At 54.9% G+C, this 12,864-nt stretch overlaps 1 protein-coding gene across 1 annotated transcript in view; it reads left to right on the plus strand.

Moving 5' to 3' along the window:
* TNFSF4 (TNF superfamily member 4) overlaps nucleotides 1–12,864 on the plus strand; it is a 61,139-nt gene that overhangs the window by 2,445 nt on the left and 45,830 nt on the right. The window lies entirely within an intron of this gene.

Genomic DNA, 12,864 nt, shown 5'->3' on the forward strand with positions numbered 1-12,864 from the left:
CGGGGACAGGGGGACGCCTTAGGCGAGCGGGCTCACACCAGGGGAGGGGCCGGGGCCAGGCTGTCCTGGGCCGGATCTTGTGTCCAGCCTGGTGTTACCTAAGCGCACGTGTTCCCTAACGTGCCCAGAACCTCAGTGACATCACCCCTGGAAGGCTTGGGCTTGCGCTTGCGCAGACTTTGATCCTGCAGGGAATTCGGGTTTGGGAGGTGAAAGGAAGCAGGATGCAGCAGTATGAAGACCCCCGAGACGGGGAATCCCCGTGAGTGGGCAGGTGGCTCGCGCCCCCTCCAGGGAGACGCACAGATTAGTGCAGACCCTCCTCTAAACTGTCAGTATCGGGGATGTGGTAAGAGCTGCGCTGAGGACCTTAAGTCACAGGAAGTGGCTTTGCTATTGCAGCAAAAATCCCCGCACCCATGTCAGCCAGGGCGTGGGGGAGCGTAACTTGCTCCGACGCGACGCCTTTCCCCTCTCCGCGAGTTTGCTGTGAGCCATAAAAAAACGCCAGCGCAATTATCCAGAACCCCGAACGTAAGCTTGAAAGCATACTTAGGGGATCCTTGGGTGTGGGTCAGTTCTGGGGGTCCCTGTCAGACGGGAGGTAGATCTCATGACTCAGTTCTCTGAACTTTCGTTCTAGTTTTTGGCAGGGAGGGTATCACTCCCCAAGAACGGAGAAAGAGGTCACATCCGTGCAGGCCCTGCCGGGGCTAGCCACAGCCAATCAATGTAGCTGAACTGTTGAGCACTGTATCAAGGGTGGAAATACACAGTCCCTGTTGTTTGGAGGGCAGTAGTGTTGCAGCAGCAACTCTGGCTTTGCCAGCTGTCTGCTGGCACTGGACCACCCCTGGCGATGCCACAGCGGGATACAGGCCTGTAGTCCAGGCAGATAGATTTAGGATTTTTACAAACGGAGACCGGATGCTGATGAGCCCAGGGATCCAAGGCTGAGTGCAGGAGAGAGTGTCCACTCTCTCTGGGGCCCCCAGACCCGAGGCAGGCACGTGCCTGCATGAAGGGGAGAGACCCCCACCGGTGGTTTTAGTTTGGTTTTCATCACAGTTGTCTTGTGTGTGTTCAAGTCAGTGGGTTCGAGCTGGTCCTGTTTATCCAGTCTCAGCTAGTCCGAGGCAGGTTGATGGTAACCGTCCTGGCCCCTCTGGAAACCGTGGCCAAGTGACTAATTTAACCGTGCTTGGTTTGTTTGAAAAGCCCTAAGTCGGGGGCTGGAGAAATAGCACAGCGGATAGGGCGTTTGCCTTGTATGCTGCCAACTCGGGTTCAATTCCCAGCATCCCATATGATCCCCCAGCACCGCCAGAAGTAATTCCTGAGCTCATGAGCCAGGAGTAACCTCTGTGCATCACCGGGTGTGACCCAAAAAGAAAAGAAAAAAAAAAAGCCCAAAGCCCTAAGTCTAAACTCCCTTTGCAGGGGTGGAGTGGAGCTGCAAAGGGGGTGGTTCGACATGAAAGCCCATGTGGAGAGCCCTTGAGGGTCTGCCCCAGCCTCGGAAAAGACTGAATTGCAGGGCTAATGACAGAGCTCGAGGGGGTACTGTGCAGCTATAATTATACCACTGTCTGCTGTAACTAAGCAAAGACATGGAGATAAGATAGAGACAATTCAGAGCCAGCCGCCCAGGCCACTAATCTTTCTACCCCCTGCAGACTCTTTTGCTGCAGCTCTGGCTGCATTTAAAATTCCTTTGAAATTGCTGCCAGAAGTTTCAAAACAAGCTCTGGCTGTACTTCTGTTCTGGGTATTTTTTACCAAGTCACCAGTCTCCCTGATTGTGCTACAGCTGGAAACTCAGGAGTACCCGGTGCCAGGCCCTTCCCAGCTCCCCTTGGTGAAGTTGTGGAAGCTCGAAGCTCTAACCATCTGCCCCTCCTACCTTCACCCTTCCCTGAGGACTGCCACCCTCTGCTCCCCTCAAAAGCCAGGGCTGGAGCCATAGCACAGCGGGGAGGGTGTTTGCCTGGCACGCGACTGACCTGGGTTCGATTCCCAGCATCCCATAGGGTCCCCTGAGCACCGCCAAGAGTGATTCCTGAGTGCAGAGCCAGGAGTGACCTCTGAGCAACACCGGGTGTGACCCCAAAAAGAAAAAAAAAAAGCTGTCTGGGCTTTTAGGGGGTCCTCTCTGCGCTTCTCCCTTGCCCAGGTGGCTTTTGGAAGGTGTAGACCCCCCTCCCCCAAAGTTCCGTCAGCCAGAGGCTCTTGAGCTTCGAGGGCAGTTTTGTGTGGTTGTGGTTGCGTAGTGCCCGTTTGTTGTGCTCGGACCAACAAGCCTCAGACTGTGTCAATAAATATTGGCCAATTACAGCAAATAAAAATTGGAATGCAAGAGTGCAGGTACTGGGAAACGGAGAACACATTCCTCCCCCACCCTCCTCCCCTGCCCTGCTGGCCGTGTTTGCTCTTAACCTGGGTCAGAAAGGAGGGTCAGGGCGGGCCCAGCAGGCAGAGGCCAGGGGCTGGGCAGGGCTCATCTGATATGTCGCTGGGCCTCACAGAGCTCGGGGTTGAGGGGTCTGCGGTGGAGGGCCTGCTGGAGGGGAGATAGTGAAGGGGATTTGGGGGGGTGCGGGAGGGGGAGGATGACCCTTTCCAAGACCTAGCTGTTGCTTTTTTTTTTTTAGTTTATCATTATTTTATTTTATTGTATTTTTTTGCTTTTTGGGTCACACCCAGCAATGCACAGGGATTACTCCTGGCTCATGCGCTCAGGAATCACTCTTGGCGGTGCTCAGGGCACCCTATGGGATGCTGGGAATTGAACCCGGTTCGGCCTCGTGCAAGGCAAACGCCCTCCCCGCTGTGCTATCACTCCAGCCCCATTTTATCATTATTTTTTAAATTAGTGAATCACCATGAGGGTACAGTTACAGGTTTACACATTTTCGTGCTTATGTTTCCGTCATACAATGTTCGAGAGCCCATCCCTCCACCAGTGCCCATTCTCCACCACCGATGAACCCAGTATCCCTCCCACCCCCCAAAACTCATTCCCCTCACCCCACCCCGCCTCTGTGGCAGGGCATTCCCGTTTGTTCTCTCTCCTTTTGGGTGTTGTGGTTTGCAATAGGGGTATTGAGTGGCCATCGTGTTCCATCTCTAGTCTACTTTCAGCCCGCATCTCCCTGGGCACCGAGGCACTTCCCTGAGAGTTTTTTTTTAGCTTTTTGGGTCACACCCAGCGATGTTCAGGGGTTACTCCTGGCTCTGCACTCAGGAATTACTCCTGGCGGTGCTCAGGGGACCCTATGGGATGCTGGGAATCGAACCCACCCTGAGAGTTTTTTTTAGCTGTCGTAGGAGTGAGTGTGACAGAAATGGATGGAAGTGTGACCCTGCAAACAGGGGCAAACCTGCTGAGAGGGTCACTTTGTAATTTCTACCATGTCACAGGGCAGCTGTGCTTTCCCCCTGGTCAGTGCCCGGGTGTGGCTGCAGGGGCCTGCGTGGGGGGTGTCGTAGAGAGGGCCACAGAGGGCCCGGCTGGACAGGCAGATACGCCGCACGTCTGATGTGAATGGGGACCAGGACCAGGGGGCCAGTCAGAGGCGGCTCCTGCAGGACAGGGCCAGCCATGCAGAGAGCTGCGATAAGAATATTCTGGAAGGGCTGGAGCGATAGCACAGCGGGGAGGGCGTTTGCCTTGCACGAGACCAACCCGGGTTCGATTCCCAGCATCCCATAGGGTCCCCCGAGCACTGGCGGGAGTAATTCCTGAGTGCATGAGCCAGGAGGAACCCCTGAGCATTGCTGGGTGTGACCCAAAAAGGGGGGGGGAGGAGGGAAGAATATTCTGGAACCGGAGGTGAAGGGCCCAAGGCTTGTAAACCTGAAAGGTGGTAGGTGGGGCTGGGGGCGGAGGGAGGGTGAGGGAAGAGGCAGGGTGGAGGGGGCGCCTGCGGGAGCAGATGTGGGCTGAGCTGGGTGGATGAATAAGTAGGTGGGAGACTCCACAGTTCACCCCCGTCGCCCCAGCTTCCACTCTTGGGGGTAGCGAAAGGGAGGGTGGCGTTCAGTCCGAGATGAACTCCAAACTCCCAGCGCTGGAAAGGGCGGAAGCCGGGGGGGGGGGGGGATGGGGGGGAGGGCTTTCTCATTTCCTTCCCGCAGGGTCTCCGCTTCCTAAGGGGCGGTGGATGCTCACCAAACAATTCCCGGGTGTCCCGGGAATGTCCCCTGCAAGAGTCTTTGTTGTTGTTTTGGCTTGGGGGGCCACACCCAGCAGTGCTCAGGGATCCCTGGGGGGGGGGGTGAGCACCCCACCCGATGGATGGGACCTTCTTACTTCCCTGCCGACGACGGTGTTGGGAGAACAGCTGCCCTCCCCTACCCGAGCGTGGCTGCGCAAGTCCCTCCGCTCCAAACAAGGCCCCTTGGCGACCGGGGGCCAGAGCCCCTTGCTTGAGTGGACGCTGGGTTTGGGGTGGTGCATTTACCGCTCGGAACCTTCCAAGTGTAAAGGTGTGGCCTTTTGTCAACGAAGGTGCAGGTGACACGGTAGCCTGACTCTCTGGCCCACGGAGCACCCACAAAAGGCGGGAAGGAGGGAGGGAGGGAGGGCGGGGTGGGGGAACATTCCATTCTTTTCCTCTAAAATGCACCTTGTGGGGCTGGAGCGATAGCACAGCGGGGAGGGCGTTCGCCTTACACGCGGCCGACCTGGGTTCGATTCCCAGGATCCCATTGGGTCCCCTGAGCACTGCCAGGAGTAATTCCTGAGTGCATGAACCAGGAATAACCCCTGTGCATTGCCGGGTGTGACCCAAGAAGCAAAATAACAATAAATAAATAAATAAATAAATAAATAAATAAATAATAGAATGCACCTTATCAGACCCTCTGGCCAGCGGCCCGTGGCTGTTTGGCCGGATCCCTTTCCTAATGAGAACATTTTATGACTGCCCGCAAGGGCGCCTCCTGGAATTCCCGCCCTGCAGCGCCGGCTGCTAAACCCAAGAACTTTTATTTTATTTATTTATAATTTTTTGCTTTTTGGGTCACCCCCAGCGATGCACAGGGGTTCCTCCTGGCTCTGCACTCAGGAATCACTCCTGGCGGTGCTTGGGGGACCCTATGGGATGCTGGGAATGAACCTGGGTCGGCCGAGTGCAAGGCAAACGCCCTCCCCGCTGTGCTATGTCTCCAGCCCAAACCCAAGAACTTTGACACAGAGAACTTCAGAACAGAGGGCCTCTGTGCACACACTCACCCCAGCCAGGCAAAGTCCGGCCTCCCCAGGGGTGGCTCTGAGTGTGGGGTGCCTCTGTCTGGGGGTGGCAGGGCGGGGCTTACACTGGGCGCTGGGCTGAGAGGGGGACACAGCCCCGGTTTCCTGGGCCCCAGAGGACAGTCACAGTGTGTTGGAATATTTCCCCTTTTCCAGCTGCCTTCTGGAGTTTTGTCAGAAACCTTTTGTCACAGAAACCTAGCTGATATTTGACCCGCAGATCTAAGGTGCTAGCCAGCTTGACTTGACATTGTAGATTCCAGCCTCTGGCCCAGCCTAGTCTTTGGGATGTAAATTTCAGGTGCTGTCTAGTTTGTAATTGACATGTAGATTTCTTGCTGCAGCCCAGCCTGGTCTTTGGTATGTAAATCCGAGTGCTTTCAGCCCAAAGAGGGCTTCGGTTTTGGTTTTGTATCTTCTTTCCCGGGCCCAGATCCACGGGGCAGATCCACGGGGAGAGATCCAGGAGAGCTGGAGAGAAGCGGAGGGAGAGAATGAAATAAACGGATCGAGCAACCAGTTTGGCCTTCTTCCTTCTTCCTTCCGTCGCCTGCCCTCGACTGACAGCATACACAGCGGTTCTGGGGCACCGGACGCGGGCGGTGAGACAGACCCGCCCGGAGAGCCCGCCAGTGCTCGCGCCCCTCGGCGTTCTTTAGTTTTTGAGCAGTAGATCCAGAGAGAGGCCGGAGCTGGGAGTGCGGGAGATGAGAAAGATTGAAGATTGAATAAACGGTAACTAATCAGCAACTAGCTTGGTCCTCGTTCTTCCTTCGCCTGTCCTTGACCACCGGCCGTCCTGATCCAGTCCACACACTGCAGTTCCAGAGCACCGAACGCGGGTGGTGAGACAGAGCCGCCCGGAGAGCTCGCGAGTGCTTGCGCCCCTCGGCGAGCTTTAGTTTTTTACAACAGTGGAACCAAGGGCAGGACCCTCTCAGCTTCTCTAATTGTCCCCCCGCTCTAACCCCTGACCCCCAATGCTGCTCATTGAGCACTGCTAAAGAGCCCAGCCCTCTGTTCGGTGGGGTTTGCTCGCCCGGGAGCAGATCTCTTGGCAACTGAGCGCCTGGGATGGGAAGGCGATATTCTCTCTTTCTCGGAAAAAGGAGACCTCGGTCAGAGACACGGGAGTGTCTTAATGTCTTTGTCCCCTTGGACCAGCTGGTGGAGGCTGCAGTGGAGGCATCTCAATCGCAGGCCTTCCTGTGCTGCTACGTCACTGTCACTGTCACTGTCATCCCGTTGCTCATGGATTTGCTCGAGCGGGCACCAATCACGTCTCCATGGTGAGACTTGTTGTGACTGTGTTTGGCATCTCAAATATGCCACGGGGAGCTTGCCAGCCTCTGCCATGCAGGCAGGATACTCTCGGTAGCTTGCCGGGCTCTCCGAGAGGGATGGAGGAATCGAGACCACGTCGGCCGCGTGCAAGGCGAACGCCCTACCTGCTGTGCTATCGCTCCAGCCCACTCCAAAAACACAGTGATGACCTTCCTTCCTTCCTTCCTTCCTTCCTTCCTTCCTTCCTTCCTTCCTTCCTTCCTTCCTTCCTTCCTTCCTTCCTTCCTTCCTTCCTTCCTTCCTTCTTTAATGTAGAAGTACTGCTATTTATTCAGTCATTGGTTAAGCTGATTGAATTGGGCATGAACTCCACATTACTTTTCTTTCTTTCTTTTTTTTTTTTCACTTTTTGGGTCACATCCGGCGATGCACAGTCATTACTCCTGGCTCTGCACTCAGGAATCACTCCTGGCGGTGCTCAGGGGACCATATGGGATGCTGGGAATCGCAAGGCAAACGCCCTACCCACTGTGCTATCACTCCAGCCCCTCGACATTACTTTTTTAAATTCAGAATGTTTTTTGTATTTGATTGTTTTATTAGTATTATTGACTTTTAATCACCATGAGATACAGTTACATAGCTGCTTTCCCATTTGAGTTTCAGTCACACAGTGATCGATCACCCATCCCTCCACCAGTGCACTTTCTCCACCACCAAGGTCCCCAGTATCCCTCCATCCCTGCCTCCATGGCAGACAATCTCCTCCATACTCTCTTTTGCATTGCTTGTTATGAATAGTATCAGATGTCATGTGACCTTGAGCAGCAAAGCTACCCCGGCATGAAAGGGGACGGTCTAGAGAAGTATCAATGCACAGTCTTGACGCAAGCTGTTGTGACTCAAGAGACAGGAGCCCCATGGGAAGGACAAGCTGGACCCGCCTGAGGGACCTAGTCTGGGATTTCTGATAAAAGCCTGGCTTGCCCTCAGAGCCCAGAGAACTAAGTTTTGGATCGTGTTACTTTTTTGGGGGGTCATACCCGGCGATGCACAGGGGTCACTCCTGGCTCATGCACTCAGGAATTACCCCTGGCGTGCTCAGGGGACCCTATGGGATGCTGGGAATAGAACCTGGGTCGGCCGGGTGCAAGGCAAACACCCTACCTGCTGTGCTATCGCTCCAGCCCCCAGAGAACTAAGTTTTGCACTCTAAATCTCTTGCTGTGTTTATCCAAAATAACTGCAGGATTACTAAGAAGTAAATTTAATTGTTTAATCGCTGTCATCCCATTGTTCGTCGATTTACTCGAGCAAGCACCAGTAACGTCTCTGTTACACTCAGCACTGAGATTTTACCAGCCTCTCCTTACTTGTCTTTCCCAACGATTGGAGGCTCTTTCAGGGTCAGGGGAATGAGACCCATCGTTACTGTTTTGGCATATCGAATACGCCACGGGGAGCTTGCCAGGCTCTGCGACTTATAATTGTTTATAAGTAAATGTAATAAGTAAATAAGTAAACAATTGTCGGGGCTGGAGTGATAGCACAGCAGGTAGGGCGTTTGCCTTGCACGCGGCCGACCCAGGTTCGATTCCCAGATCCCATATGGTCCCCTGAGCACCGCCAGGAGTGATTCCTGAGTGCATGAGCCAGGAGTAACCCCTGTGCATCGCCGGGTGTGACCCAAAAAGCCAAAAGGAAAAAAAAGGTAAACAATTGTTTAATATGTACAACTAAAGGGAAAGAGAAAAGCAACATAGATGTCCCTGGGAGACCGAGCGTCTCAGGTTAATTCTCCCAAGAGAATTGCCTCTGCCAACACGCTTTCCCTCTGTGAATGATCAGTCGCACCTACAGGCAGGCCTACCCCTCGGACCCCGTCAGGGGTGCTGTAAGCATGCCGGCAGCTTTAAACGCGCCATTGTGACCATCAGTCGGGGTCCCCTGTGTCTTTGTTCCTCTGCTGGGGTGGCCGGAGAGGCAGCCCTTGGCCACCAAACCACGGGTCGCGCACCCACACTTTGAACTTGCAATCACCTACTGCTCCCTCCACTTCCACCAGGCCTGCCAAGGACAGTCTCCCTTCCGGCACCCACCCCACCCACTACATCCTGTTCTCAGATCATGCACGAGGCCCCCAGACCCACCCACCCCCGGCCCCCACTGTCCAGTCAGAGCGGCTGCATGAGTGGTAACGTAAACTATGCTTTGGGCTCTTGCCCTGCGTAATCTCGGTAATCCTCACCCTGGTGGGAACGGAGGTGGCCGAGGGCAGCCCAGACGGGCACCGGTTCAAAGATGCAATTGGTGAGGGTCGCCAGGATACCCTGGGCAGCGGGACAAAGCAGGAGAGAGTGTGGGGGCACAGTGCCAGCCTGGACGCTGGCAGGAGACCCCGGGAATCGATTCCCTGCAGGGTGTGGCCGGGCGGAATAGAACCCTGAGGTTCCCACCGTCTCCGATAACCAGGCCAAGGAAGTACTCAGCATCTGAGTGAAGGGATGGCGTCAGAGCAGGGGGCTCAGATCACCAGCCGAGGTCATGCGGCCAGGTCAGGGCACACTAGGGCTTTATCTGTCCTCTCTGTTCCCAGGACGGGCACATTCAGATTTATTTTTTCCTTTTTGGGTCACACCTGGTGATGCACAGGGGTGACTCCTGGCTCTTCACTCAGGAATTACTCCTGGCTGTGCTCAGGGTACCCTATGGGATGCTGGGAATCGAACCTGGGTTGGCTGCGTGCAAGGCAAATGCCCTACCCGCTGTGCTATCGCTCCAGCCCCTTGTTTTTTTTTTTTGGTTTTTGGGTCACACCCGGCGATGAACAGGGGTCACTCCTGGCTCATGCACTCAGGAATTACTCCTGGCGGTGCTCAGGGGACCCTATGGGATGCTGGGAATCGAACCCGGGTCGACCGCGTGCAAGGCAAACAGCCTACCTGCTGTGCTATTGCGCCAGCCCCAGGATAAGCACATTCAAGGCACATGCTCTCAGTGAGTGGCCTCTCTGGCCTGGAGTTTTATCTTTTATTATGAATTCTATTAAATTAATTTTTTCACGGGGGGGCGGGGCGACACCCAGCAATGCTCAGGGCTTACTCCTGGCTCTGTGCTCGGGTTATTCCTTTTTTGTTTGTTTGTTGGTTTTTTGCTTTTTGGGTCACACCCGGTGATGCTCAGGGGTTCCTCCTGGCTCTGCACTCAGGAATTACTCCTGGCGGTGCTCAGGGGACCCTATGGGATGCTGGAATTGAACCCGGGTCGGCCATGTGCAAGGTAAATGCCCTCCCCGCTGTGCTATCACTCCAGCCCCATCAGGGGTTATTCCTGGCAGGGTCCAGGGGACCCTATGGGATGCCGGGGTTATCACTCTGGCCCTAAAAATGTTTTCGTTACCGATGGCCCTGACTTAACATTCCCTCCACCTTTCCTGGGATTTGTTTAGGCACTTGGGGCGCAGAATACCCTGAGGTCACGCTCCGGGGTGCAGGGGGTGAGTCACCCAGGTGGTGTCAGGGATGGAATCCCAGTTTTTGCGTTTTTTTTTTTTCCATCTTTCCAAAACCTCTGGGTTTTCTCCTAAGGACCCCAGTTCCCTGCTCTACTCCTGGGATGAGCTGGCTTCCCCTGGCCCTCTGGTTTTCCGCTCTTTCTCCAGGCTCCAGGGCTCTGGGAAACCCCTGCCTCACGCCCCTTTGCCTTATTCCTAGGAAACAGGATTAGCCGCATCTGGAGAAAAATCTGTGGTTCCCGGGTTTCTGGGGAGAAAACGGGCCCTCTCTGCCCCCTGCTGGCCGCGTGCTCTTACTGCAACGGGCGCCCCAGTTGCGCTTCCCCAACCCTGAGTCCACAGTGCTGGGCTGTTAGGACACCAAGCCACGTGGCTAAGGGGGACGGGACGGGGGGACACAGGGCGGTCTGGCCGGGAATGAGCCTGGGCTTCCCCCCCCCACACCCGCCCCAGGTTGAAGGGGGGTCAGGTCCCAGCGCTTCCGAGCATGCTGGCCTGCAGGGGGGCAGCACCGAGCGGCCGCACCGGGCTGAGTCAGCGCCAGATTTGTTCCCATCTGCGAAGATCTTTGCAAATCCTAGGGACCACTGCAGCAGGCACAAGGGCCCATCCTCTGGCCTTACCCCCCGGGGGATTCGCAGGCACCGGGGGCTCCGACGGGGCCTCAGTTCCCCCAGTAACGCCCGGCCCGGGAACTGACGTCCTCTGGCGCTGTCCACGCCTGGCTCTCTGCCTTCTGTAGCCCACCGGCAGCTGCTAGCTGCCTTTCTTTTTTTTTCTTTTTTTGCATTTTGGGGTCACACCTGGCGATACTCAGGGGACCCTATGGGATGCTGGGGAGCGGACCCGGGTCGGCCGTGGGCAAGGCAAACACACCACGCGCTGTACTATCTCTCCAGCCCCTTCCTTCCCTTCCTTCCTTCCTTCCTTCCTTCCTTCCTTCCTTCCTTTCTTTCTTTTTCTTTCTTTCTTTCTTTCTTTCTTTCTTTCTTTCTTTCTTTCTTTCTTTCTTTCTTTCTTTCTTTCTTTCTTTCTTTCTTTCTTTCTTTCTTTCTTTCTTTTCTTCTTTCTTTCTTCCTTTCTCTTTCCTTTTCCTTCCTTCCCTTCTTCCTTCTCTCACTCCCTCTTCCTTTCTTCCTCTTTTCCTCCTTCCTTCTTTCCCTCCCTTCCTCCCTCCCTCCTTCCTTCTCTCCTTCCTTTCTTCCTTCCTTCTTTCCCTCCCTTCCTCCCTCCTTCCTTTCTTCTCTCTCCTTCCTTCCTTCCTTCCTTCCTTCCTTCCTTCCTTCCTTCCTTCCTTCCTTCCTTCCTTCCTTCCTTCCTTCCTTCCTTCCTTCCTTCCTTCCTTCTCTTTCCTTCCTCCCTTTCTTCCCTCTTTCTTTCTCTCCCTCCCTTTTTCCTTCCTTCTCCCTCCCTTCTCTCTCTTTCCTTCTTTCCTTCCTTCTCTTCCCTTCTTCCTTTCTTTCTTTCTTTCTTTCTTTCTTTCTTCTTTCTTTCTTTCTTTCTTTCTTTCTTTCTTTTCTTTCTTTCTTTCTTTCTTTCTTTCTTTCTTTCTTTCTTTTCTTTCTTTCTTCCTTCCTTTCTTTCCTTTTTCCTTCCTTCCCTTCTTCCTTCTCTCACTTCCTCTTCCTTTCTTCCTCTTTTCCTCCTTCCTTCCTTCTTTCCCTCCCTCCTTCCTTCCTTCCTTCTCTCCTTCCTTTCTTCCTTCCTTCTTTCCCTCCCTTCCTCCCTCCCTCCTTCCTTTCTTCTCTCCTTCCTTCCTTCCTTCTTTCCTTCCTCCCTTTCTTTCCTCCTTCTTTCTCTCCCTCCCTTTTTCCTTCCTTCTCTCTCCCTTCTCTCTTTCCTTCTTTCCTTCCTTCTCTTCCCTTCCTTCCTTCCTTCCTTCCTTCCTTCCTTCCTTCCTTCCTTCCTTCCTTCCTTCCTTCCTTCTTTCCTTTTCTCCCTCCTCTCTTTCCCATCTTCCTTTCTTCTCTTCCTTCCCTTTTTCCTTCCTTCCTTCCTTTTCTCCTTCCTTCTCTCTTTCCCATCTTCCTTCTCTCCTTTCCTTCTTCCTTCCTTCTCTCTTTCCTTCCTTTCTTCCCTCCTCTTTCCCATCTTCCTTCCTTCTCTCTCCCTTCTCTCTCCTTCCTTCCTTCCTTCCTTCCTTCCTTCCTTCCTTCCTTCCTTCCTTCCTTCCTTCCTTCCTTCCTTCCTTCCTTCCTTCCTTCCTTCCTTCCTCCCTCCCTTCCCTTTGCACTTTTCGGGTCCCACCAGGCGGTGCTCAGGAGTCACTCCCAGCATGCTGAGAGGACCCTATGGGAGGTGGGGATTGAACCCGGGCCAGCCGTGGGCAAGGCAGACGTCCTCCCCTCCGTTCCAGCGCCCCGGCCCCTTAGGATGGTTTTCTTGGTTCTTCTCTTGGGGGGGAAGAAAGCGTCCCAGACGCCCACGGGTGGAAAATGCACCCCCAAACCAGACGGGCTCCTGCCAGCTGTGTGCCCTGGATGACTAATGAGAGACCCCCTCACTCTGCTGCTCAGCAGGGTCCCCCCCTTCCTATTTACATACTGGCTGTCACCCCAAAAGCCCCTGGTCAGGGGATTTCCCGGGCCTAAGAAAATGCCACTCGGGGCCTTGGGTGGGGAGCAGGGGCACCGCATCTGAGCGCGGGTGGCGCTTCCGACGGAACCTGTCCGCTCCGGGATGCTCCCGGGGAAGGTTCCAGATGCAGGGGGGGTGGCGGGGGGAGCTGGGGCTCTGGGCTCTGCTGGGTGGGGGAGGGGGACGCGCGAGGCCAGTGGACTCGAGGGCCAAAGGCAAGTGTGCGTGGGCTGGT

The sequence above is a fragment of the Sorex araneus genome, chromosome X, assembly GCF_027595985.1.
Source record: "Sorex araneus isolate mSorAra2 chromosome X, mSorAra2.pri, whole genome shotgun sequence".
NCBI lineage: Eukaryota > Metazoa > Chordata > Mammalia > Eulipotyphla > Soricidae > Sorex > Sorex araneus.